Source organism: Mastomys coucha, unplaced genomic scaffold (assembly GCF_008632895.1).
Source record: "Mastomys coucha isolate ucsf_1 unplaced genomic scaffold, UCSF_Mcou_1 pScaffold14, whole genome shotgun sequence".
NCBI classification, from domain to species: Eukaryota; Metazoa; Chordata; class Mammalia; order Rodentia; family Muridae; genus Mastomys; species Mastomys coucha.
In genome coordinates, this window is record NW_022196896.1 from 6,299,674 (window position 1) to 6,323,161 (window position 23,488).

The window sequence follows — 23,488 nt, forward strand, 5'->3', positions numbered from 1 at the left end:
TCAGTGCTATGGGATGTGCATCCCCATGCTATGTGATGTGCATCTCCGTGCTATGGGATGTGCATCTCAGTGCTATGGGATGTGCATCTCCGTGCTATGGGATGTGCATCTCAGTGCTATGGGATGTGCATCTCAGTGCTATGGGATGTGCATCTCAGTGCTATGGGATGTGCATCTCTGTGCTATGGGATGTGCATCTCAGTGCTATGGGATGTGCATCTCTGTGCTATGGGATGTGCATCTCAGTGCTATGGGATGTACATCTCAGTGCTATGGGATGTGTATCTCTGTGCTATGGGATGTGCATCTCAGTGCTATGGGATGTACATCTCAGTGCTATGGGATGTGCATCTCCATGCTATGGGATGTGCATCTCTGTGCTATGGGATGTGCATCTTCTCGTATACATGCTTTCCTATCTTTAATACAGTGACTACTTATGTACAGCTCAGGACTTCTCTGCTCCTTGGGAATGTGGAAGGCTTCCCTGGAAAAGTTCCTTAGAACACTGTTCATAATTTCCCCAGTGCCACTCTTGTTCTCTTTTTGTTGTCATCAGTTTTGGTAATTAAATATTTTTTCAGACATTCTCTTTAATTTTGAGACCAATTAATTTTCTTATAATCATTCAAGGTAAAACATTATAAAGATTTTCAGATATTTCTCTCAGCTGTCTTTTAGACCCTGTGTTTTCCTTATTGGTTGCTTCTTCCTCTTTTAGTTAGAAGCTTTGCTTGAATTTATTTCTAAGTATTATTTTCCTAGAATATTAATTTGCATATTTTCTCTCTTGCTTTTTAAGCAGTAATAATATTTAGCTACAAAGTTTCCCAAGTATGTCTATGTATTCTGCTAAGTTTAATTTGTATAGTTCATATATATGAAGCATCTCAATAAACTCATCTGTTGTATTACAGCCAGCTTATGATGCATCCAGAGATGGACTACTGAAGGGCTTGCCACCCATGGTCCTGCCAGGCACCACCTTTCTTTCCTCTTAAAACAATGCAATTTAATAATAATTTAGCTGAAATATAATCACATCATTTTCCCCTCTCCTCCTCTAACCTCTTGCATGTAACACCCTTGCTTCTTTTCAAAATTATAGTCCCTTGTTGTGGGGAATATGAAAAAAGAACCCCCTGCAATCTCTTCTGCCCTGCCTGACCACGTTCCTGCTCTAATATCACTGGCAGGACACAGCACTATGCCCAGGCTATGTCCAGGCTATGTCCAGGCTATGTCCCGGAAGGGTTTTGCTTGGCATGTTCTTACCACCCGCCATACTATTCTCTCCCAGTTAGTGAGTTCATCTCGCTTACATGCAATGCCCCACACACCCCGTGATCAGTCATTTTAGTGCCTAGTTACCTGGTAGAAACATGACTCTTAAGGCTTAATTATCCAATCAGATTTAATAACAATAGGATCACAATTTACAAGATGCCAATACAATAATTTCAGAGCCAATTGACAAAGACAAAGATTTAACCTAATTATTCTAACCTTGTGAAAATCTTAGTTACTTGTGGCTATTTAAAGCCACATGGGATCAGGATCATCTTCCTGTTCGTCGGCCTCCAGGTTGGCTTCTCTCTTTCTCCCCCTGCGATCTCTCTTCCTCAAACTCCTCACCTGCCTCCTTTTTCCTGTCCAATCACAGGCCTGCAACTACCCTAATGTGATTGAACAGAGAAAGTCTTTCTTTAGTTCTTATTGACATATGTAAATACATATATATATATATACATACATACATGCATATACATACATATACACACAACATGTAAAGTTTGATGAGATTTCCCTCCCTCTATGTAAGCATGTCTATCCGTGTTGAACTGGTGAACTTGTTCTGGCAGCCATATTGTTCAGGAATAGTGGATGAAGCATCTGTCTCCTTTCTAAGAGATACAGTCTCACAGCAGGTTTCCTAGCCCTCTGGGTCTTACAGCCTGTCGGGCACCTCTTCTGTGAGATTCCCTAAGCTGTAGGTATAGCAGTTGTATTGCAGGTGTATCAACTGGGGTTGAGCACTCTGCCATCACTCTCTCTATATATATTGAGTGGTTGTGGTTTTCTATAATGCTCTCCTTTCATTGTCAAGACATGCTTCTTTAATGAGAGCTGAGAGCTGCACTTACCTGTGGACATAGGATAAGGATTTATACTGCAGTTAGGAATGATGCTGGCTTAGTGACATGATGGTCATAGGTTCTCCTTTAAGACCTTATTAGCCCTGGGTGGTTGGTTAGCTTTCTAGTACATGGCATAATTTCCCTCCTGTTAAATGGGCCTTATCTCCAATTTAGAGAGCTCTTGGTGACCACCATAATGAGTGCCATTATTGTACCTTAGGGTTATACTTATTATTGTGATTACATCTGGGTGGGACGATTGGTTTCTTCCCTCCCTTGGAATGTGGAATAGCAACTTCCAATGCTACGAAAGCTAGCTCTCAAAGGTGAAGCTTTCAGGGGAGATCCGTCTTCTGTCCTCTGGATGTCATGTCTGAAGTGCATGGTGTCTCCAGCAGTCAGGACTTGCCTTTGACCTTTGGGAGGCTACCAAGGGCAACAGTCATAACCTATTTGTTTTGAGATGTGGACTCCTCTGACTAACAGCTTGAAAAGGGGTTTCTCATGCCTCGTATTGGAGTCTTTGTTAGGTAGTCTGTGGCTTTTAGAGGCAATAGTACCAGCCCAAATGTGGTAACTTCATTTGAACTATGTATGTAGTATATATATATACATAGATTTACATGTGTGATATGTGATTTAGGTAAACATATGATAACATAAGATTCCATATGACTTTTTCAGTCCAATACTTTTAAGATAGGTTTTTGTTTTGTTTTGTTTTTTGTTTTTTGTTTTTTTTGGGGGGGGGGGAAGACCACTATGCTGAAATCACTGTGGCCTTTGTAAAATCATGGCTTCTTGTCTGATCAGAGAAAAGAAAGCAAATATAACCTTCAAACTATACACTTAAAGCCTCTTTACACCTACCCAACTAATATTAATAAGGGGATTCTATGTTTTAAGCAATTTATAGAATGTCAGTCAGGTAGATCTTCTAAGAATTACGTGAGGTAGCTTTTACTTCTCCCTTTACAGATGGAAACCAGGAAGAAGAGGCAGGGGATTGGCTGCGGAGACTACTGTCTCAAACATTATATTGGGAGCCTTCTCCGCTCTCAAATTTTGTTTGCTTGTGACTTTGATACAGATGTCTTTTTTAAATAAGAAGGAGTGGTTTTCTCAGTCTGTAGTTCAGTTAAGATTTTATCCACAGCCAGGATGGGTCTTCCTATAGACTCGGATACCAGTTCTGGGAAAGCATGCAAGTGGCTCACAAACAGCCGTCTTGTCTCCCACTTTACTTGAATTCTCTTTTGCTCGTTTCTCTGTGCGTACTATATGAAGGGAAAGCCCATTTGTGTCCATTCCAATCACCAAGCCCATCTTTCCAACTGCAGATTTCAGAATGTTCACATCATCAGAATCTGCCAGCTTTGACCAAGGATTGTAAGAAAGATGAATGGCACCCAGGAAGCCCTTGCTGTGTAAGGGGAGAGACATACCTGTACCTCTGTTCCTCAGAATGACCAAGGATTTAAAATAAGGTGTGGACCCAAGAATGGAGGTCCCAGGAAAGGAACACCCAAGCAAAGGCCGAGGAGGAGAAACATAGAGCTCCGGATGCTGGGCTGCTCTGCAATGCCGCTGTGTGCTGTTCTTCCCATTGGATCAGCATTCACAACTGAGAGGCTCCACTTTCATCCGTGGAGTTATCTGGGAGTTTATGTATGGATGACTGTTTGCCCTCTCCAATCAGGGAAACAAATTACACTTGCAACATGTCTCTCACCTGACCACATTTTTCTCCAGTTTCAGCTCCCTAGAGGGCATGGCTAGTTTTAGTAAGGTAGATTATTCCTTAGCAGGTTCCCAAACAAGCTTATATACCGATCAAATAGTTGTATACACCAATTGAATATTTTTATATATAGATTGAATAGTCTTACATAAAGATTTAATCAACTTAATACAAAAATAGGAATCAGACATGCTCCAGAATTTAAGGCCATTCGAATATCAACATGATACCATAAATGGAAAATCCCACACATAACCTTATATAATAGGTCACAGTCAAAACACAAGTACATTAAAAACCAGTTAAATGGCCTTTTTGCTATATGTATACAGCACATGTAAATTATGAAGAAGGTTAGTGTTTATACTTAGCTCCATCCCTCAAATATCTCATTATGCATGTATAAACACCCCCAAATCTGAACCCTGAACACTTCTGGTCCCAAGTATTTGAGATAAAGAATATTCAATTTATGTATCTTGTGGTGTCTATTTTATTTCAAAAGGATCTTGCTGTATGTATTTTCTTTCAAATTATATTCCTTATAACCTTGAAATTCTGCAACGAACATAATGAAATGAAAAGAATTTTTGTGTTTATGGATTAATTTTATTATTAATTCAGTTGTTGTAAGAAAGATGATTCTGTTTTTTAAGTGAAATTAGTTCATTTTAAACAATAATTTAATTTTAGTACATTATTTCAAAGACTGGGTTCTATTTTTTTATATATGTATATGGAGTCATATACATATATATATTTATATACATACACACACATATATGCTATATTTCTAGTGTTAGTATTTGCTCTAGGCACCTCACTTTTACTGTGAGTGACACGCTGATACTAACATCACTCACACTCAGCAGTAGCAGCTAACATCCACAGAATTCTGTCTTGTATCTTGCTAAAAACATTGCCTGTTCGAAATGAATACACAGCTGAGAATAGCATAGTCTTATCGAAAATAGCTTGAGTTTTTAGTAGGTCACTTATTTAATGTTAGGATTAGTTATCATCGATGATATTTAGTTCCATTCCAGCTCTAGCATATTAGAAGTTCATATTTCATAAGGTAAATGTCATAGTCATCTATTAATTGTAAACCGCTTCACAATTTTTGTGTTTTCTTAATTATCTTATGTCACAGAGAGCCATTCTTCGGTTTTTAACTACTTGGCTATTTTCTTTGCGACATGACCTAATTTCTGAGCTAGAATATTTTGTTGGACTAGAGCAGAATCTAAGGATCAGTACAGGGAGAGTTCCAGCCACACTTGATCACTGCTGACCCGGAGCAGAAGTTCTTACCCAGCAGCCAGCATTAGAACTGCCTGAGGGATGGGACAGCATTAGCCTCTGAGTCTCTGAGTTCAAGGGCAGGGCAGGCAGAGCAGAATACACATTTCTACACTTTCCCTTGTAATTCTGATCTGTTGTTCTCAGGCCACACTTGGAGGAAGCAAAGAGACTATTCACTGAGATATGTCATCAAAGGGTGTCGCTCAAACCAGAGGGCCTCAAGTCACTGATTCTCATCAGCAAGCTTTTAGCCTTTTACTCTGAGATCACTGGGTCTCCTCGGCGTCTGTCTTCCTGTCTTTCTGCCTCTCTTAGTCTTAACCTGGATAGAGCTATCATCCTCAGAGAACTAGAGACATGGTTATGTGGCGCCCTCTCTATTCTGTAGCGGAAAACATTTAAATACACACCTCTGCTCTTTCTAGCACCCCAGAAGGACCCTCATTCACTCTGCTTTGGATTCTTGCTTGCACAGGGAGGACAGGTGAGAAGGCGGAAGCTCAGTGAGGACTGCCTGGGTTGTGGACCGTGTGTTGAGATTCAGATTTTGTTTTTGTTTCTTTAGATAATGGAGAAAAATTCAGTTCATTTTGACAGTCTTCTAGCTTCATTACATGTCAATCATAAATTTCCCAAATGTCATGGGGATTAGGGTGTCATCAATGTTTTAGAGACACCCAGACAAGAAATGTCTTTATACTTAGGAGCCAGTCTTCTAATCATCGGCAACTTGCTACGTGTGAGAATTAGTGGAGTTCACTATTTTATTCTGTACAAATTACTAAAGTTTAAGCACATATTTTTCTGGTCCCACTTTTCTGTAGCAGCGGAGGGCATGTCTAATACCTTCTTGTGGTGATCAAGCTGTCGCTGAATCCTAGGAAAGTAATTAGAAATTTTTTTTTTAAAAAAATTGTTTTTAGTTTTCCATTGTGCTAATACATTCTTTTTTTTCTTCATGAATTTAAATACTTCTAAGTTTTGTTCTTTTCAAACTTCTCATTTAACGTATTTGCCTGCTTGCTTGCCATGTGCCAAGGAGCATTCTAAGACCTTTATATGCCGTTACATGTTGCATAAATGAGTAGATATGTGTTATTGACCTGGCAGAATTCCAAATATTCACGGCTTTGCACAAGGATTCAGACATACCTCTCAAACAAACAGAAACCAGTTTTTCCAATCATCGTTTTCTGTTTCTATGGCTTGTAAAGGTTCTCTGGAAATTGATTTTTGATTTGCACCAGTTGTTTTAATATTCTAGTATTTTCCGGTTCTGTCAGTATTAGTAGCTTTAGTGAATACTGCAATTTATCCCGACAATCACGGAGGCTCAATATGCTAATTAAAAGATGCTGATCAGAAGATGTTAAATTTCTTTTAGGATCTCAGTTAAATATAACACACACAAAAAATTCTGACAGAAAAGAAATGGTTGATAACAAATATAGAAGCAGGTGGCAGAAACTATTCAAGAGATCACAAGATGTCATTATAGAAGATTAAGCAAAATGATACTCTCCTGAATAGACATGTTTAACCCAATATAGTTTCTGGAAGACTTTGTGCCCAGGTAGAGATGTGTGCATTCTTCATTTGGGCACTCAAGTCCGAGTTGTACCTGTTTCTGTGGTCTTGTCTGAAGCTGAGCCAGTGAGCGAGATGTACCTTCCTTGAGGTCCAAGTACCCAGGAGACACAAGGAACAGACAGCCATCAACTCCCCCTGCACTTTATAAGTTCTGAGAAGAGTTGCAATTTTGCCAACTTATAGTGCATGGCCACTTTCATTTAGAATGTAGCTGAGAAAGGAAAGTGTTTTAGGTATGACACTTTCCCTGTGGGTGTGAGGGATGGGATGAAATTATGTTAGTGGGGTCCAGTGCTATGGTACGCTAAGAAAAATGATGAAGTGAACTGAAAAGTGAGCAAGGGAACTGAATCCAACTGAGTAGCCTTAGACCCTGGGGCCACCTGGTATCTGACTTCTGAGTTAAGTGAAGGTGGTGTTCTCTGTGGGTTGAAGCTTCTACACTTATTCTCTATGCAAACAAGAATCAGGGTTGGGGGCTGCTGCTATTTAATAGGACCTTGTTCCACAATGTGTTCCATGGGAGACTTAATCAGGCTGGGTGACAGCTTCATCTACTCTGAAGAAAAGTGACTCTGGGTCTGCCTCAGACTATGATAATAAAAACACTGAAAATATTTAGTAAGTTACCAAGGATAATACTGCTACGCCATGAGCTGAATTTCTGTAATTTGAATTTCTTTGCTGTTTACAACTTGACCCAATTCAAGATAATACACTGTCTTAGTTACCTTTCTATTGCTGTGAAGAGAGACCATGATCAAGCCAATTTATAGAAGACAGAGCCTATGGGGGATTATAGTTTCAGAGTCTGAGTCTACAACCACGATGGTGGAGGGCATGGCAGCAGGGAAAGGCATGGTCTAGAGCAATAACCGAGAGGCAAATCTTTATCCACAACTAAGAGGCAGAGAGAAAAGCGAAGCTACTGGGGAACAGTGTGGGCTTCTGAAGCACCAAATCTCACTCCCCAGGGACACAACTCCCCTGTAAAAGGCCATGGCTTCTATCCTCCCCAAACAGTCTATCAACCGAGAAAAAAGCATTCCAGTATGCGAGCCTATGGGGGCAAATCTCATTCAAACCACCACATTTTACTTTCTGGCACCTACAAACTTGTAGTCATGTTATAATGCAAAATACAGTTAGTCTAGTTTCAAAACTCTATAGTCTTTCAGTCTCAACAGTTTCACAAAAGTCTCTTATAGCCCCCTATAAAACAAAAAGCATATTCTACACTTCTAACATACAATGGCACAGTGTGTATATATATAAATGTTAACAATATTATATCATATATATATACATACATATATATGTATATATATATATATCTTATTCCAAAGGGGAGGAATAGAGCTATAGGGAGGAAACATTTAGTCCAGCAGGGATAACACTCAGCAGGGCAAACTCCAAGTCCTTTAGTTCTATATCTGATCATAAAGGACTTAGCTACTCTCTCCCAGCTTTGCTGACTCCAGCACACTCCCCTTAGGCCGCTTCCACTCTCTGTGTGAAGCTCTCCTTGGCAGGTATTCCATAGCTTCAGCATCTGGCACATCTGCAGTCTCCAATAATCCAAGTTCCACATTCACAGCTTTATACAAAGCCATCATGGAGGGACTCCTCTGCCACATGTCAAGCCTCTGTGGCTTATCTTAATTTCGGTGAAAGACTTCACAACCCATTTACTTCTGTATCCTTTATGACTCTAAAACTAGAACCATGTAGCCAATACTACCAAATTTCTTTGGGTGTTTGGAATGAAATATTCCCTCTTCTTGAATTACATTTGTGTAAGTTTTGATTTATTATTGATTTTTAGGAACCAATAATCTTTTCACAAGTTGCTGGATTATCTTGGTTGAGCCTTCCCTTGTAGACTCCATTCCCTTAATTTGATTTCTCTTTATCTCTTTTTGCACAAACTAAGGCTCCAATATTAAGTATTCTGGTATTCTTTTTCTACCCCAACTCTACATTTTGAAGTTTTGTAGCCTTGCTTTCTCTTTTTTCATTATATGCCCACAGAAGAGTGGTCACAAATAACCACATAGCAGACTCAATATTAGACTGTCTTGCAGTCTCCTTTGTCAAGGGAATTAGTTCAAAACTCTTCATTTTAGCCTCAGGCAGATTCTTAGAAGGGCAAAAAGCAGCCAAATTCATTGCCAAAATACTACAAGAATTGTCTCTAGCCCAATTTCTAATATTATTCCTCTATGAAATAATTCAGCTGGCTCTTTCTAGCCCACATGGCTCTCAGTCCTACTGTCTTCCAAGCTCCTACTTGGATGGCCCATTGAGCCCTGCTTGCAGCATTAAACTGCTTTAATAATTCAAAGTCTGAAAAAAATCTTTCACATTTCTGAAAAAAAAATCACGGTCAGGTCTATCACAGCAATAACCTACTGCCTGGTTCCAACTTCTGTCTTAATTACTTTTTTATTGCTATAAAGAGACACAATGGACCAAGGTAACTTTTGGAAGAAAGAGCTTATTTTGGTCCTTAGAGTTTCAGAGGGTAAGTGTGTGACTATCATGGCAGGAGGCATGGCACTATTAGAAAGTAGGAAGGAGGGAGGAAGGGAGGGAGGGAGGGAGGGAGGGAGGGAGAGAGAGAGAGAGAGAGAGAGAGAGAGAGAGAGAGAGAGAGAGAGAGAGAGAGAGAGAGAGAGAGAGAGAGAGAGAGAGAGAGAGAGAGCAAACTGTAAGCAGAGTAAGTTTTTAAAATCTCAAAGACCACTCCCTAGTAATACACTTCCCTCCAAGAAGCTGCGCCCCCTAATCCTTCCCAAACAGTTTCATAAACTTAGGACCAAGCATTTAAATCTATGAGCTATGAGTGGTCATCCTCGTTCAGATACCACATATACCATAATATCCCTTTTAAGCTCTTGCTAATGAATTTGTGCCAATGTAATTAAAATAAAAATAACCATTTTCTCAAACATACCGAAGTATAAAGCTTGATTATATAGTTTTTGTCTCAGGTAACATACTACATTTCATATTCTCTTCTATATTAGTTACCTTTCTGATGCAATCATTAAATACCCTGAGAAAAACAAATTAGGAAAGACAGGTTTTGTTTTGCCTAATGATGCTAGAGGGATAGACTCGATGACGACGGAGAATGCATGGCAATAAGCAGGCCTGGCAGGAGGAGCAGAAAGCTAGCTATTCACACTTCATCTCTGAGCAGGAAGCAGAGAGATGGAAAAGGAAGCCGGCAAAGGCTGTGAGCCTTCAAAGTCAGCCCCAAACTACACATGCCCAGCAAGGCTCCATGTCTAAGGGTCCAAACCCTCCCCAAACAATGCCGCCAACTGGAACCAAGTGTTCAAATACATGAGCCTATTATATGTGTGTGGCAGGGGTGGAGGTGGGTGAGTGAGATGGGTGGGTGGAAGGGGGTAGGGAATTTCTCATTCAAATCACACCGTGCCATCTGCTCTCTATTCTCTTTTCTGACTGCATTCGACCAGATGTCATTTATAATGTTAAGAGTGATACCTGATATGTGTCTCTTATGTACTGGACATTTTCTATGTTATTGACTGTAAGCACATGATATCTACCACAGTAAGCTTTGTTATCTCCTGTAGAGTGCTGTTGAGATCATTTCAAGATTCATTTGAGGAATAGAATGAAGATCCAAGCCAAGGTCCAACAAATGTAACAGCGTCTCTGGGGCCATCTCTTCAGAGGCAGCCTTCTCTGAAATGTTTACATTGCATCTCCTTGTGGTCATGGTAAGTGATGGGATTTTAGATAAAGAAATGAAAGAGCAACGGCAGCTCTTACAGGGGAAACGCTATTATTAAAAATGATCATTTTTTTCCAAGTACAGCAATTTAGAGCAGACACTCCTCTGGTCCTGTAGTGTTTAAAATGGTGTTCAGGAACTACAATGCTAAGAATTGCATCTGATTTGGACTTTGGAACTGGTATATATTCAACACAGATCCTTTGCCCAAACATATCAGACTGGCAAGCCTAAAGACAGTTGGCGTGCTGTCAGTCAAATTTGCTCAGAGTGCATGGTCTGGGGGATTGAACGCTACCCAGCTCTGTGGCTCAGCATTTCATGTCTCTGACTTCCTAGCATCACCAGCTTTTGGCTGCTAGCTGCATTCTCCCGTGTTGAGTCAGAGGGGTCAGGGAAGTCATTTGCTATGACTCGTTCCAAATTCCTGCTGTGGTTACTAAGCAGAGGCATAAAAACAGAAAGTCTGTGAGGGAGGGAGCTGGCCTCAATGCCCTCAATGGTGGGTAAGGCATGTGGATTAATGCCAAGAACAGTTGGCTGTAGAACTTGTTCTTAGAGCCCTGGGATAAGTGTGGTGCTCCTCCATTCTCCTGTTCATCTCTGTGCCAAGGTGCCCTGGGGTGAGCATCCTCTGAGCACCGTGGAACAAACACACCACATCCATGCCCCTGTGCCTGCACCATTAGCTAATGCTCCCAAGATAACGGTCTCCACGAAGCAAAATCAGTTCCTTTCGCTTCATAAATGATTTATTAGCCCTTGAAATAGGACTCTCTCTCTCTCTCTCTCTCTCTCTCTCTCTCTCTCTCTCTGTGTGTGTGTGTGTGTGTGTGTGTGTGCATTAGAAGCAGTATGCACAGGACTCATGGAACAAGGACTGAAGATGTTTTGGGTTGTAGTATATACACATCACACAAGGTGGCAGAGTATGCACGAAGCGATCCTGCAGAGGGAGGCTAATACTGCATGGTTTGCAGCAGAACCAGGCTCTCCCTCCCGCCTCTGTGGCTGCAGCTGCGGCTGCTCCCGCTCTGTGTGTGTCGCTCTGTGTGTGCTCACGCATTTGTGCTGGAATGGAATATACCACATATTTAATAACCACCAGCACCCTAATCCTTTGCTTTTCATTCTAAAGCATCGTAAATGATTAGCCCTCGCTGGTTTCTTGAAAATGTGAACTAAGTCTTGATTCTAGTTTATGCGCGTTCTCTTTGAAAACACAAGCTTATTCCACACTGGCTTTCTGGTTCAACTCAAGGACACCATAAGAGCGGAGCATCAGACTGCTTTGTAACACATGATAATCAAATTTTAACTTTTTATCTTCTCCATATAGGGTGTGCAAGTGAATTTAAATATTTATTAAATATTTGTCAAGCTTATTAACTCTGTTTATTTTTCTCCATAAGGAGACTTAAAGGTCTATGGATTTATTTTTAAATTAAATCGAATGGTTAATACTTAATTCTAATCATTATTAATTCAATTTTTAATGTAGTCATGTTATAGCTGAATTTAATATTTTACCAGACTCGAGCTTGTGAACAAGGCCATTAGCAATGGACTGCATAGGGCTGTCACACCATGTGTCAGAAACAGCACAGAATAAATTTATTTGTACTATTAGGCCTACTCAGTACAAAGAAAGGAGACATCTCTCAAAGTCACAGGAAAAAGCATTTGATCTCTGGGCTGAAAAATGGAAGCTATACATATGCCTCATTTCTCATATAAAATTCACGTCTTAGCTTCAGAAGTCTGAACAGATACAATTTATTTTCCCAGGCACTATATAGAAAATATTAGGATCGACGATGGGAGAGCAAAACGCTTATCCTCCATAAAGTAGGTCAGGCAGTTTGCCATGCTGGTCTGTCAGGTAGATGGCTGCTTATGGCTCGTCACTGGGGGCCTCTTCCTCTCTTTTCTCCCTTGGCTGATCACTGTTTTCCAGGGGCTTTCTGTTCTCCCGACAAGTGTTGTGTCCCTCCCTCCTGTGACTTAAATTATAACTCTTATTTCTAGGCCCTTTTCAGTCACCACCTCTCATTCTTCTCCACCCACCGACACTGCAGTAGCTAACTCCTACCGGCTTAGGAAAATCAGTTTTTGACATTTTTTTTTCCAAAGGCCCCAGGCAATGACAAGTGGTGGAGAGCTTGTAGTTGGTCGTGGTGTGAGTAGTTACACAACATAAGTCAGACGACACCAGGAAATAGTCACAGTTCTTCCCAGCTACCCTTCCAGCCAGTTTACCTGCATACCGCAGAGCAGTAACAGAGGTTCAAAAATGAAAAACATACCCCCAATTGATTCTGCTCTCCCCAAACTTGCTATTTTGTAGTTAATTGCACATTATATGAAGTTATTTAAACTATACACGTATAGGATGTGTTGGGAGCCAATCTTTCCCTTCCAACTCCTCCACCATTCACCGAATTTCTCCACTCACCTTTATGTACGATATCTCTGTGTGCTGTGTGTGTGATGCTCACTGAGTCAGTTTAGCGAAACAATATGTGGGTCATGACAGTGAAGTTGCACAGATCAGCTCACAGTGTGGGTACAGCACACGTAAACACAAGGTCAAAGCAACTGAAATCGCGGAATTGATGAGGGGGTCACAAGGTCAAGTTAGAAGACCTGGAAGAGATGAGAGGGTGGGTGGGGCTTCTGAAGTTCGGCCCCCTGTCTGATAGTTGACAGCTGCTAGCCTATCGAGGGAGAATCTTTGTTCTTCAGGGATCGGGCCCTGAGAGGCAACCCACACTCTAGTAAATGGTCCCACAGCCATGCACATGCGGCTAACCCTAAATTGACTCAGTGAGCATTACATTGAAAACATTACAGTGGGACTAATGACTCCAGCAGCATATGTAGCAGAGGATGGCCTAGCCGGTCATCAAGGGGAGGAGAGGCCCTTGGTCCTGTGAAGGCTCTATACCCCAGTTTAGGGGAATGCCAGGGCCAGGAAGCCGGAGAGGGTGGGTTGATGAGCAGGAGGAGGGAAGGGAGGGAACAGGGCTTTTTTTTTTCTTTTTTCTTTTTTTCAGAGGGGAAACCAGGAAAGGAGATACAATATGACATGTAAATAAAGAAAATATCTAATAAAAAAAATCTAGGTTTTGGACTCCAGGGGGCGATAGTGGGACAGGACAAGAAGGAACTTGCTCTTTTCCATTTGCTTCATGTTCTGAAAGCAGGATAGAGTAAGCGATCAGGGATAAGATTCATCCTTCTTTCCTAGCTGGAAAATTTCTCTAGCCCTGTAACTCTCTCACAGCATCCCTCAAAGCCACCACTAACAGCAACGGAGGCCTGTCTCCTCAGCTATATTAACCGTAGTGACTTAAGGAGCCTTTCTGAGAAGAGTCCCCTCTTAGGTATTAGAGCCCAGTCCAAAGAGCTTCTACATTATAAGCTCTGGTCCTTTCTCATGTTTCCCCAGACCAAAAATGCATGGCTTCCTCCAATTATCAATTCCGTGTTGCCTCAGTCTTGTCTACAAAGAGCCTCCTCCATCTTCCGCTAGCTAGCTATGTCATCCCCCTGCTATAATAAAAATCCCGTGCATATCCACTGAAGTCTGCGATTTTGACCAACCCCTGAGTGCAGAAAGGGACAGACCCATGTTTCTTCTTCTGTCCATTTGTCAATCTCATGTTTAGCAGCCCAGTGACTTCTTAAGATTTAAGAAGACCCCGACTTTGCTATCTTATATTCCTCTGTCTCTTTCAAATTCGTGATCACCAAGCTCAAAAGGGAGGTTTGATGTGATGGCTTTAAAATTGCATGGCCTGTCCTTCTGTTTCCCTTGCAACTGAAAATAGTATCTGGTCTATGGCACCCCTCATTTTCTTCATTCTTCTGTGACCAACCTTAGGGAAGTTGTCCTTACAGAGAGGGACACCGTGTTCCTCGGTTATATGGTAACAAACATACATGATTTCTGGCATGCATCTCCAGAAGGTGAATCTAAAACCACTTCATGCTGGAGCGTTAGAAATATTCCAAACGTATGATTTAAGGCCAGTTGGTGAAGAAAACAGCTGTTCTACAAGCATGTGAATAATTGGAGCTTTAAGCAGAGTAAACCTTGCAGGAGGCTGAAGGCATTATCCATTACAGTGGAAGAAGATAAAAGAGCAGAGGAGGAAATGCAGACAATGCCCAACTGGGTTATCCCCAAGGATGTAATTTCTAGAGTGGCATATGAGAAATGCTCAACTGTGGATATGCGCTCCACACACGGGAATCTATTAAGAATCCTGTAGAGTCAGGTCCCTCCCCACTTCCTTCCTTCTGCCTCTCTCATAGTGCTTACAACAGCTTCAAAAACTGACATCATTCATTCAAATGCTTTAGGAAGACTCCAGCTGCAGGTAGGAAAGGGGAAGTTATTACAGTGCAGTACTGTGAATATTCATGGCTTTACTACATTTGGCCTTGATTAGCATACAAACAAAGCTAGGCTCCAGTGAGCAAATGAAACATCATTACATCAGTCAAGGTTGACAACTCACATCCTATGCCTCCTTCTCATCTAGGATAAGTCATGGAGAGAGCATTTGAGAATAATCCCTGTGATTTTAGCTTTCTGTTGCTGTAACAAAATACTGAACATAATCAACTTCAAAAGGGGGAAGTTTGACTCATAAGCTTATTGGTTCCAGTCCAGGATGACTCGACTCTGGGCCTGTGCTGAGGTTCCATGCTGTCCTCTAAGCACAGGACAGAACAGAGTCACCTCGTAGTCTTCAGGAAGGAGTGGGCATCCCAACATCCCCTCCATGGGCACACACACAGACTTCCTATGAAGTTCTAGGTCTTAAAGGCTCTGCCTCTCTATAGCGCCCCTCGTATGGGCACCAAGTGTTGGCATTTAGCGGACCTTCCACATCCAAGTTCTATCAGAGTCTCACCAGAAATGAGGCTTGGCTGAACGTTGGCATTGCTGAGTGCAGCTGAGAGCTAAGTCAGTTGAGTTCAGAAGTACTGAGTTACTTTTCTTCACCTTTGACCCTGACCACCTGTGCCGTGGTTGTTTGGACGTGGGATATTTTCATTAGCAACAGAGCTCTGGGAAATATCCAGAAGCACAGCATTGGCTCTGAACAACACAACAAAATATAAAATGCAGTATGAATTGGAAGAGTGTGACGTGCAGTGTATGAGGCAGTTCTTGAAGCAAACTGGCACTGTGTCTCTCTGTACTTTGGTGGAGTATGATGCATCAGGCACCAGCTTCATGCCAACGGACCCGATTTTCAGCTTTACCTCTCTGTAGTTGCTTGCTGAAGGTTAGTGCTTTCAACAAAATGGAGGCAATGATGTTCTCCCTCCATCCCCCCACCCCCCTGTAGGCTCCAGGGAGGATCGAATGCTGTTAGCCTGGGACGGCTCCTGGAAGGAACAGTGCTTGGCTTGCAGTGGGTTCCCAGTTTGTACTAGCTGAGTTTGAAGGAGTAGTTGTACCACTGGCAGAAATCATGTTGTTCTGTGTTGGTGGTCAGTGTTGTTGCCAAACTCTAGCAGGCCAAAGAGCACACATCACAAGGGAGGCCCTAGAGAATTTCTTTCTTACCTCTGGAGGTGGTAGTCAACAGTGGCGATAGTGGCCCAGACTGAGGCTCAGAGAGAACAAGTCTGGAGTAGATCCTCAGGGCCTATAAAACACAGGGCATATTCATTTCCAGAAGATTAAAGCCCTATTGACCTCCAGCTATCACTGCTGCAGCTTTTTCACCTCTGCTCATCGGGCCTACATTGCCAAAAATGCCACCATTCATAGCTAAGCCATGCTTGGCTATGACAGAACCCTGGCAGCCGTAAATCCCATGCCCTATCCAGCTCACTGTGTGAGATCCACAACCAACTCTCCATCTACACTTGGTCCTGTGACTTTTCATTACTGTGTAACATTTCAGTACCACCTAAGGTACACTATGCCCCTCCTTCAAGTATGGTCTTTCTAATTAGCAATGACATTAGAAATAAGCTTCCCACCTTTCTGCCATGTGGAAACTATGCAGAAAGGGCTGACGATGAATTCTTGGCGGTGGTCTTCAGGTGAGTCAAGGGTCTCAGCTTTAGAGCCTGGGGTTTATTAGATATTTTGGTTGTTCAGAAACCTTGTTATTTTTCTCTGTAGCTTAAAAGTGTATTTTGGAAAGGTGATACTACATAGTAGCAGGGCTCTAGATGGAATGCTATTGTGCTGCTCTTAATCCCCTCCAGAGAATAAACGGTGATATTAGCCATTCACTGGGCTCCTGCCATTAAGTCTGTAAGCTGCTTTTATTTTATTTTTTTTGAAGGGCTCCTGATGTTGATAAGAGGCATTCATAGGAGAGCACGGTGGATGGAGACACTCACTTATCTAGCCACCTTGCCAATTGCTCGTGGATGAATAGACCAGTCTAGTCCTTGCAAAGAAAGGTTGGGATGAAGGTTAACAAATATATTTTTTGAGGTGAGAGACATGAATAAGCAGAAACAGTCTGAGGTTCAAAGGGAAAAGAAAGAGGGAAAGAGAAATTCAGGACCATTTCAAACAAGAGAGGAGAAAGAAATCAGACAAAGGAGAGCGTGGGGGAGGAAGGGAAGGAATTAATGAATGCTGGCATTCTGACCCTCCGCTGCAGCAGGCTCAGTAGGTCCAGGCAAGCATCCCCTGACTAAGACTGATCGCTGCGCAAAGACACAGAAAATAAGGGCCAGCTCCAACAAAGCCCATGGAGAGAACTGCACTATGATTAAGATGCAGTTGCTGCTAAGCTCAGACCTGGGGAAAAGAAGAAAAAGCTAACAGGAGCGTCATGAACCCTGGTTAGTGAGAAAAAAAAAACTGTTATGGAGTCAGAAGGTGGGACAGTTGCTTCAAACAAGCTGTGCAGCTTAGCATTCAGGGGCAGAGGGAAGCAGAGGCAATGACAGACAGAAAATGAGGACCAGTGGTGTCACCCGGGAAGGTCCAGAAAGCCAGATACCTGGGGTGTTTAGTCTGTCTCTAGACATTCCTATGTTATCCAAAGAAGTGCAGAAGACAGCTCCAGTGGGGATGGAGGGTCTGCAGGGTGAAAATGCAGGTAATGAGCACGGTCAGTGTTACACAGCAATATTCTCCCAAGTACTGGCCCAAGACTTGGGACTAAAACCACCTCCAGTCGGAGCCACCATCCTTAACCCGGACTGCTTACTAGCTTCCTGAATGGGTTTCCTGCTCTACCCATATCCGCTAACGTCTATCGTTTAATTGAACAAGCCAGAATGATCCATTTAAAACTGCATCTGTGTAAAACCTTGTGATGACTTTCTGCAGGATCCAGCAAAATTGAATCAAGGATTTTCAAAGTCTCTCATGACCTGCTCCCTTCCGTCTCTGCTCTGTCTGTGATTCTGCCTCCCATGGGATCACGGAGGCCTGGAATGAATCTCTTGTTCACTCTGTTCCACTCATGGGCTTCTGTGGCTACTGGTTACATGTGGAACCAGTGTAATGTCTCCTCTGCATTTCTGCATGGGCTGTTTCCATGGCCTGGAACGTTCTTCCCCTACGCTGGCTTCCACTGCCATTTTATGACCAGTGTACACAGGAGCTTTATCTGAAGTCTTGATTTGTTTCCTTGCCTTTACTATACGGGCATCCTGCTGTGAGCACTATAATGTAAGAAGTGTGTCACCGGGCAGTGGCTGCAGAGGGAAGATGACAACTTTAGCCCTATTTGCCACTACCCAAGTGATGACCATGGCTTGCTTGTTTGCAAACAACCAGGCCCACTCTTGCATTTCCAGGAGCTATTTAGCCTGATTTGTCCTAACTGTCTATGGCTTTCTACTCTGAATGACAGATTGGGGAGCATTTTATCATTGTCAATCTGAAATAAAACCCAGGAGCTGTAGTTATACACAGACCAAAGCAATTTTAGCTCAAAAAGGAAGAAACACAAGCTCCATTCCTCCAAACGTATTCTTGATTGGCGGCCCCTTTAATTACGGCACGGAAGGCTCTGGACCCTTTATCCCCTTTCTTAGGCTTTCCTTCATTGCAAAGATCAATCTGATGCACTTTTTTTTTAAATTCCTCCTGGAAACTTGTATCCATCCTTTCCTCTCTACAATTTCCAGTTCTTTTATGGGTGGAACATTGAGCAAGCCTGAAGGCCGGAAAACTGACATCTCGTTACTCCGTGCTTCAGTGACTGTTAAATTGATAGTTTCAGAGTGGATATCAAACTATCCACTCTATCAGTGTTTTTTCTTTTCTTTCTTTCTTTTTTTTAAGAGGGAAAAAGATTACAGTCTGTCTAAATAGATGTGACACCACTGTGACATCTGTGTCTTGATCGCTTTTTCTCCCAACATATCCATTCCTTTTGACTATCTCTGCTTCCCAGTGGCGATCTAAGCCAGACGGGGCTCGCCAGTTCACAGAAACGGCTCCTCGTTTTGCTTGTTTTCTCTTCATTTCATGCCCTGCTGGATTTATTCCTACAGCTCCGATACCCAACCAACATGGGTTAGGATTTTGGGACAGGGTTCCCTTCTGTCGAGTTTCTCTTTGAGGCACCTGCATTTCCTGCTTCGCCCAGCTCCCAGGCACAGGTCTCTAAGCTGCTGCTTCGAGCCACTTTGTATTTTTTGTTCATTCGTTCTGCATGTAAAATCAAATCCATTCTGTCTTGAAAGGCCCTCAGCTGCCACTGGCCAGGGAAGGCAGAATGTATCACAGGGCAGCAGAGTTGCAGTGCACACTTCTTTGAACTTGTAAAATTCTTTTGAGAAATCCACGTCTTTAAAGGAAGAAAAGGAGGCTTCTGGTACCGTCAGACAATACGAGAACAGAAATGACCTGCGTTTCAAGATCGGGGCTAAGGCCAAGAGGCCAGCATTGGGGCATGCCTTTCTAGGATATCCAGCTTTCTGAGCTCTTTCTGGTTAATTAATCTCTGTGAGTCTGAAAAATGTATGGAAAAAGAAACACCAGACTTTATGGAACTTTCAGTAAGTCATCAAAAATCATCAAAGCATGATGTTTGTTGCACCGCAGAAGCTTCTCTTAACAAATAAAGTAAGCGTCACACTGCCACCATCATCTACTGCCTTGCCAATGTCAACAACCCCCTAGGAAAAACAAAGGCCATGGGGGTGTTCGCTGTGCTCCCCTCAAGAGACTGGTCCTTGCTAAGACGCACAGGCTGTTGCCACTAACAGCAGTGACTTCCCCACCCCTGGTCCAGCCACGGCTATGCTGATCATGTGGTCATGTTCTGACTGTTTGAGATTGAATTTAAGGAACCAGGGACTAAAACATGCTGATACAGCAAAGACCAGCAATGTGGCGGATAGAAAACTTTCTAAGTGTAAAATGGGAGAAGAATCCAGACAATGGAGTTTTTGAGAAGCACATCCCAGTGCGTACCAATTTGGTTTTGAAAGTTGTATGAGGCCAACTCATTTTTTTCCCTTGTCCTTTCTTATGACTGTACTGGGTGTTCCTGAACCTCATTTGCCCAGTACCCTGCCTCTCTGCCATCCATCTTCTCTGTCACCGAACTTCTCCCTGTTACATACCGGGAGAAAACATCTGAAGAAACACAGGAACTGTGGCTGCATTTCTTACCAGTACAGATGACTGGGGACCAATGTCCCAATATTCTATAGAATGATTTAAGTTGTAGAAAAGATCTTTAACTTTCATTGGATTCTCAAAGTAATCCTAGGATCCCTAAATGGCTAAGAACATAGCAAAAAATACTTTTCATTCAAAATACTTGTTAACTTAAAGTTACACATTATTAATGTGTAATTAATGGTGCTGTTTCAGGACTGTCAAGGAAGATGGTGTGGAATCCAAGAGGGAGGGGAAGAAACTGAATCTTATTCTGTTTATCCATTATGCTTTGGAGTTGGTGGCCTGCTCCAGTAAGGATACTTATATACATTTATTATGTATTTTTTAATTTGAGTCCTGGAGATCCAACATGCCTCATATGTGTGCTAAGCAAGTGCTCTACCATTGCTGGATGCATTCTCAGCCCAACCATTAGCAAGCTTACTTGGTCCATGACATGAAACACTGTACTGGTTCTTACAAGCTCCGTTCCTTTTATGATGTCAATGGAAATGTTTGAACATTTGCTCCTGAGCTGGTACAGCAGTTCTGAGGAGGGTGTAGAAAGTCCTTTAGAAAGTTCTTGTGGAACAAGAAACAAACTTGTGGAAGTTTGGATAAGAATGGAAACCATAGGCTCCTATTTGAATGTTTGATCCCCAGTTGGTAGAACTCTTTGGGATTGATTATGTGTGGCCTTTTTAGAAGAGGTTGGCACTGGGAATGGGCTTTAAGATTTCGAAGCCCATACCATGCAGAGTGTCTTTCTCTGCTTTGTGGTTATTGTCTTAACATGTTAAGTTCTCAGCGACTACTCCAGCACCATACCTGCCTGCCTGCCTGCCTGCCTGCCTGCTGCCTGCCTGCCTGCTGCCTGCCTGCCTGCTGCCATACTCCCCACCATGACAGTCAAGGACTTACCCCCTAAAACTGTGAGCTCAATGAACTCTTTCTTATATGAATTGTCTTGGTCATGGTCTCTCCTCAGAACAATACGAAAGTAAGTAAGACAGGACAGGCACAGCAGAAGGTTGCTGGGGGAGGGATTGACCTGGAGAGTTCAGTTCCACTTTGTTTATGGCCCAAGCTCTCTCAGTTTTCTGATTCAAGGAGCTGTAATGATCCACCAGCTCCCAATGATGGAGTTACAGTCACCATGCTTTCCCTGTGCTGTATCTTCTCAACAGTGAGCCAAAATAAATTCTTGTGCCTACAAATTGCTTTTATCAGATACCTTTTCAAGGTAGTCTTAAGCCTTTAAGAGAATCCTCTAGTGGTGGTACATGGTTCCAGGATACTGGTGTTCTAAAAACTTCAGGTTATTTTAAAAGTGGAATTTTGGGAAGAAGGAAGAAGTAAAACCCTATTCTACCAACTTCTTGTTTTGAAGAAAAGGTATATTGCCTGAATTACAAGAATTGCAAAAAATCAGTATATAGGGTTGAAATAGCTTAAAATTAGTCATACTTATACTTTCTGAATCTTAAACTGAATACAGAAAAGAAAATTACTGAGACCAGACTTGGAAAATCTTTGCCTTGGGGGAGTTGTTGTAATGTGTAGGTTCAAATTAAGCTTCAGAAGCCCCATACCAGAGAACTGCCACACAGATGCAGCTGTGGGGCCCGTGTGAGAACAACAGCTTCCTGCATGGCACTGGTAGGATGAGGCTTTGCTGGAGGAACAGAGCATGTGTTGGTCCCAGTCAGAATCCCTGGCAGAGGAATTCTGCTGTTATCTGTGTTGCCTGAAGGAGTCGCTCCTTGAAGCGGAAGTACTTAGGTCTGACAGAGGAGCTGCCTGCCAGAACCCCTATTCCTTGGGAGGGTAGCTTGTTAAGGAACTCGTCCTCTGGCAAGTTAATCTGAAGTAAAATGAGGTTGGAGAGGATTGAATTTTTGGCCAAAATTTTGAATTTTTTTTTTCCCTCTGAGATAATTAGCAAACTTCTTCCAGGAAAAGTAAAGTATCAAGAGCAGTGCTCTGAAGCTATCAGCGTGTGTCTGGTGACATGACTGTTCTCCAAGTAATGACTGCTTGTCAGACACACAGTCTTCCCTACCTCACTCTCTTAGCTACTCTCAGTTTATAGACAGGTCTCATAAAAGCTTTTTCTGTGTGATTTATTTTACTTAAAAAAAAAAAAATGCTTGTATCCTCATAACTGACCAAAAAAGGGAGGTGGGAATTCAAGGGAGATAGTGGATTTTGTCATGTTTTATAGACATCCCAGACAAGCCTTGAACAACAGCCCATTTAAATAACCACTCTACAGATCCATCAAAGTGAGCTAAGATATTCTTTAGCCACTCTCCCTCCAACCATGTTCTTGGATGCAATCCTGGAAGGGAAAGGTCTATAGTCAGCATCTCCCTGGGACATTTTCTGAAAACAGACTTTTCTGAAAAGAGAGAGCTGGGAGGAGCAGGCTGTGACAAAGGAGTGGGATTTTATTTCTGCTGTTACACAAAAGCATATGGTTTCCACCCACGGAAAAATCTGCTTCTCCACCACACTGATGCATGCATGAAAGAGAAAGCCTTTTCCTATGGCGAGCATCTCTAGGGTGGGCACCTCTGATTAAGCCTTCCTGCTGGCTCTTCAGCTCTCTTCAGCTGAGCTGAAAGAAGTTGTACAAAGTTGTAGCTGTTTTGCACAGAGAGAAAGTTCCTAGCAGTTTGTAATATAGCTATTGTTTGGGTCACTGTCCCAATGCCGCTCTTTCTTTAATTCCACCTTTAAACTAGTGAAATGTTTCGAGGATGTCCTAAGAACTTGGAGCTTAATTGAACAGTCTCTTGTGCCTGTTCCTGGTGGCAAACTATCTGCTTGGCTGAGCATGGATGACAACATTTTTAGCTCCCAATGAGGCTTCCTATGAAGCGGGGACACTGGTAGCAATGGCTACCTTTCTATACTTTCTTCTCCATTTTATAGATGGAGAGGAGGGAGGATGTGTAACTGGGATGCACACAAGAGGACACAGAATATCTTAATGGTTTTCAGTGGTACTGTCGTGAAGGGAGATGAAATGGATAGAATAAACTCTTAGTTGGTAGTCAAATAGAATTTTCTGGGAAGGCTAGTGTAAGATCCCTTGCTACTTACACAGTCACAACAGGGATTGGCATTGGTAGCAGAATCATTTTCTACTGAACCACTGAGGGTCATGATGGTCATGTAACTTGGCTCCTTAGCATCTGTACATACCTCTTCTTTACCACAACATAAATAGTTCAGGTTTTATACTGTGTACTTTCCTGTTAGATAGTAGACTGAACACACAGGCACATACACAGACATACACACACACACACATACAGAGAGAG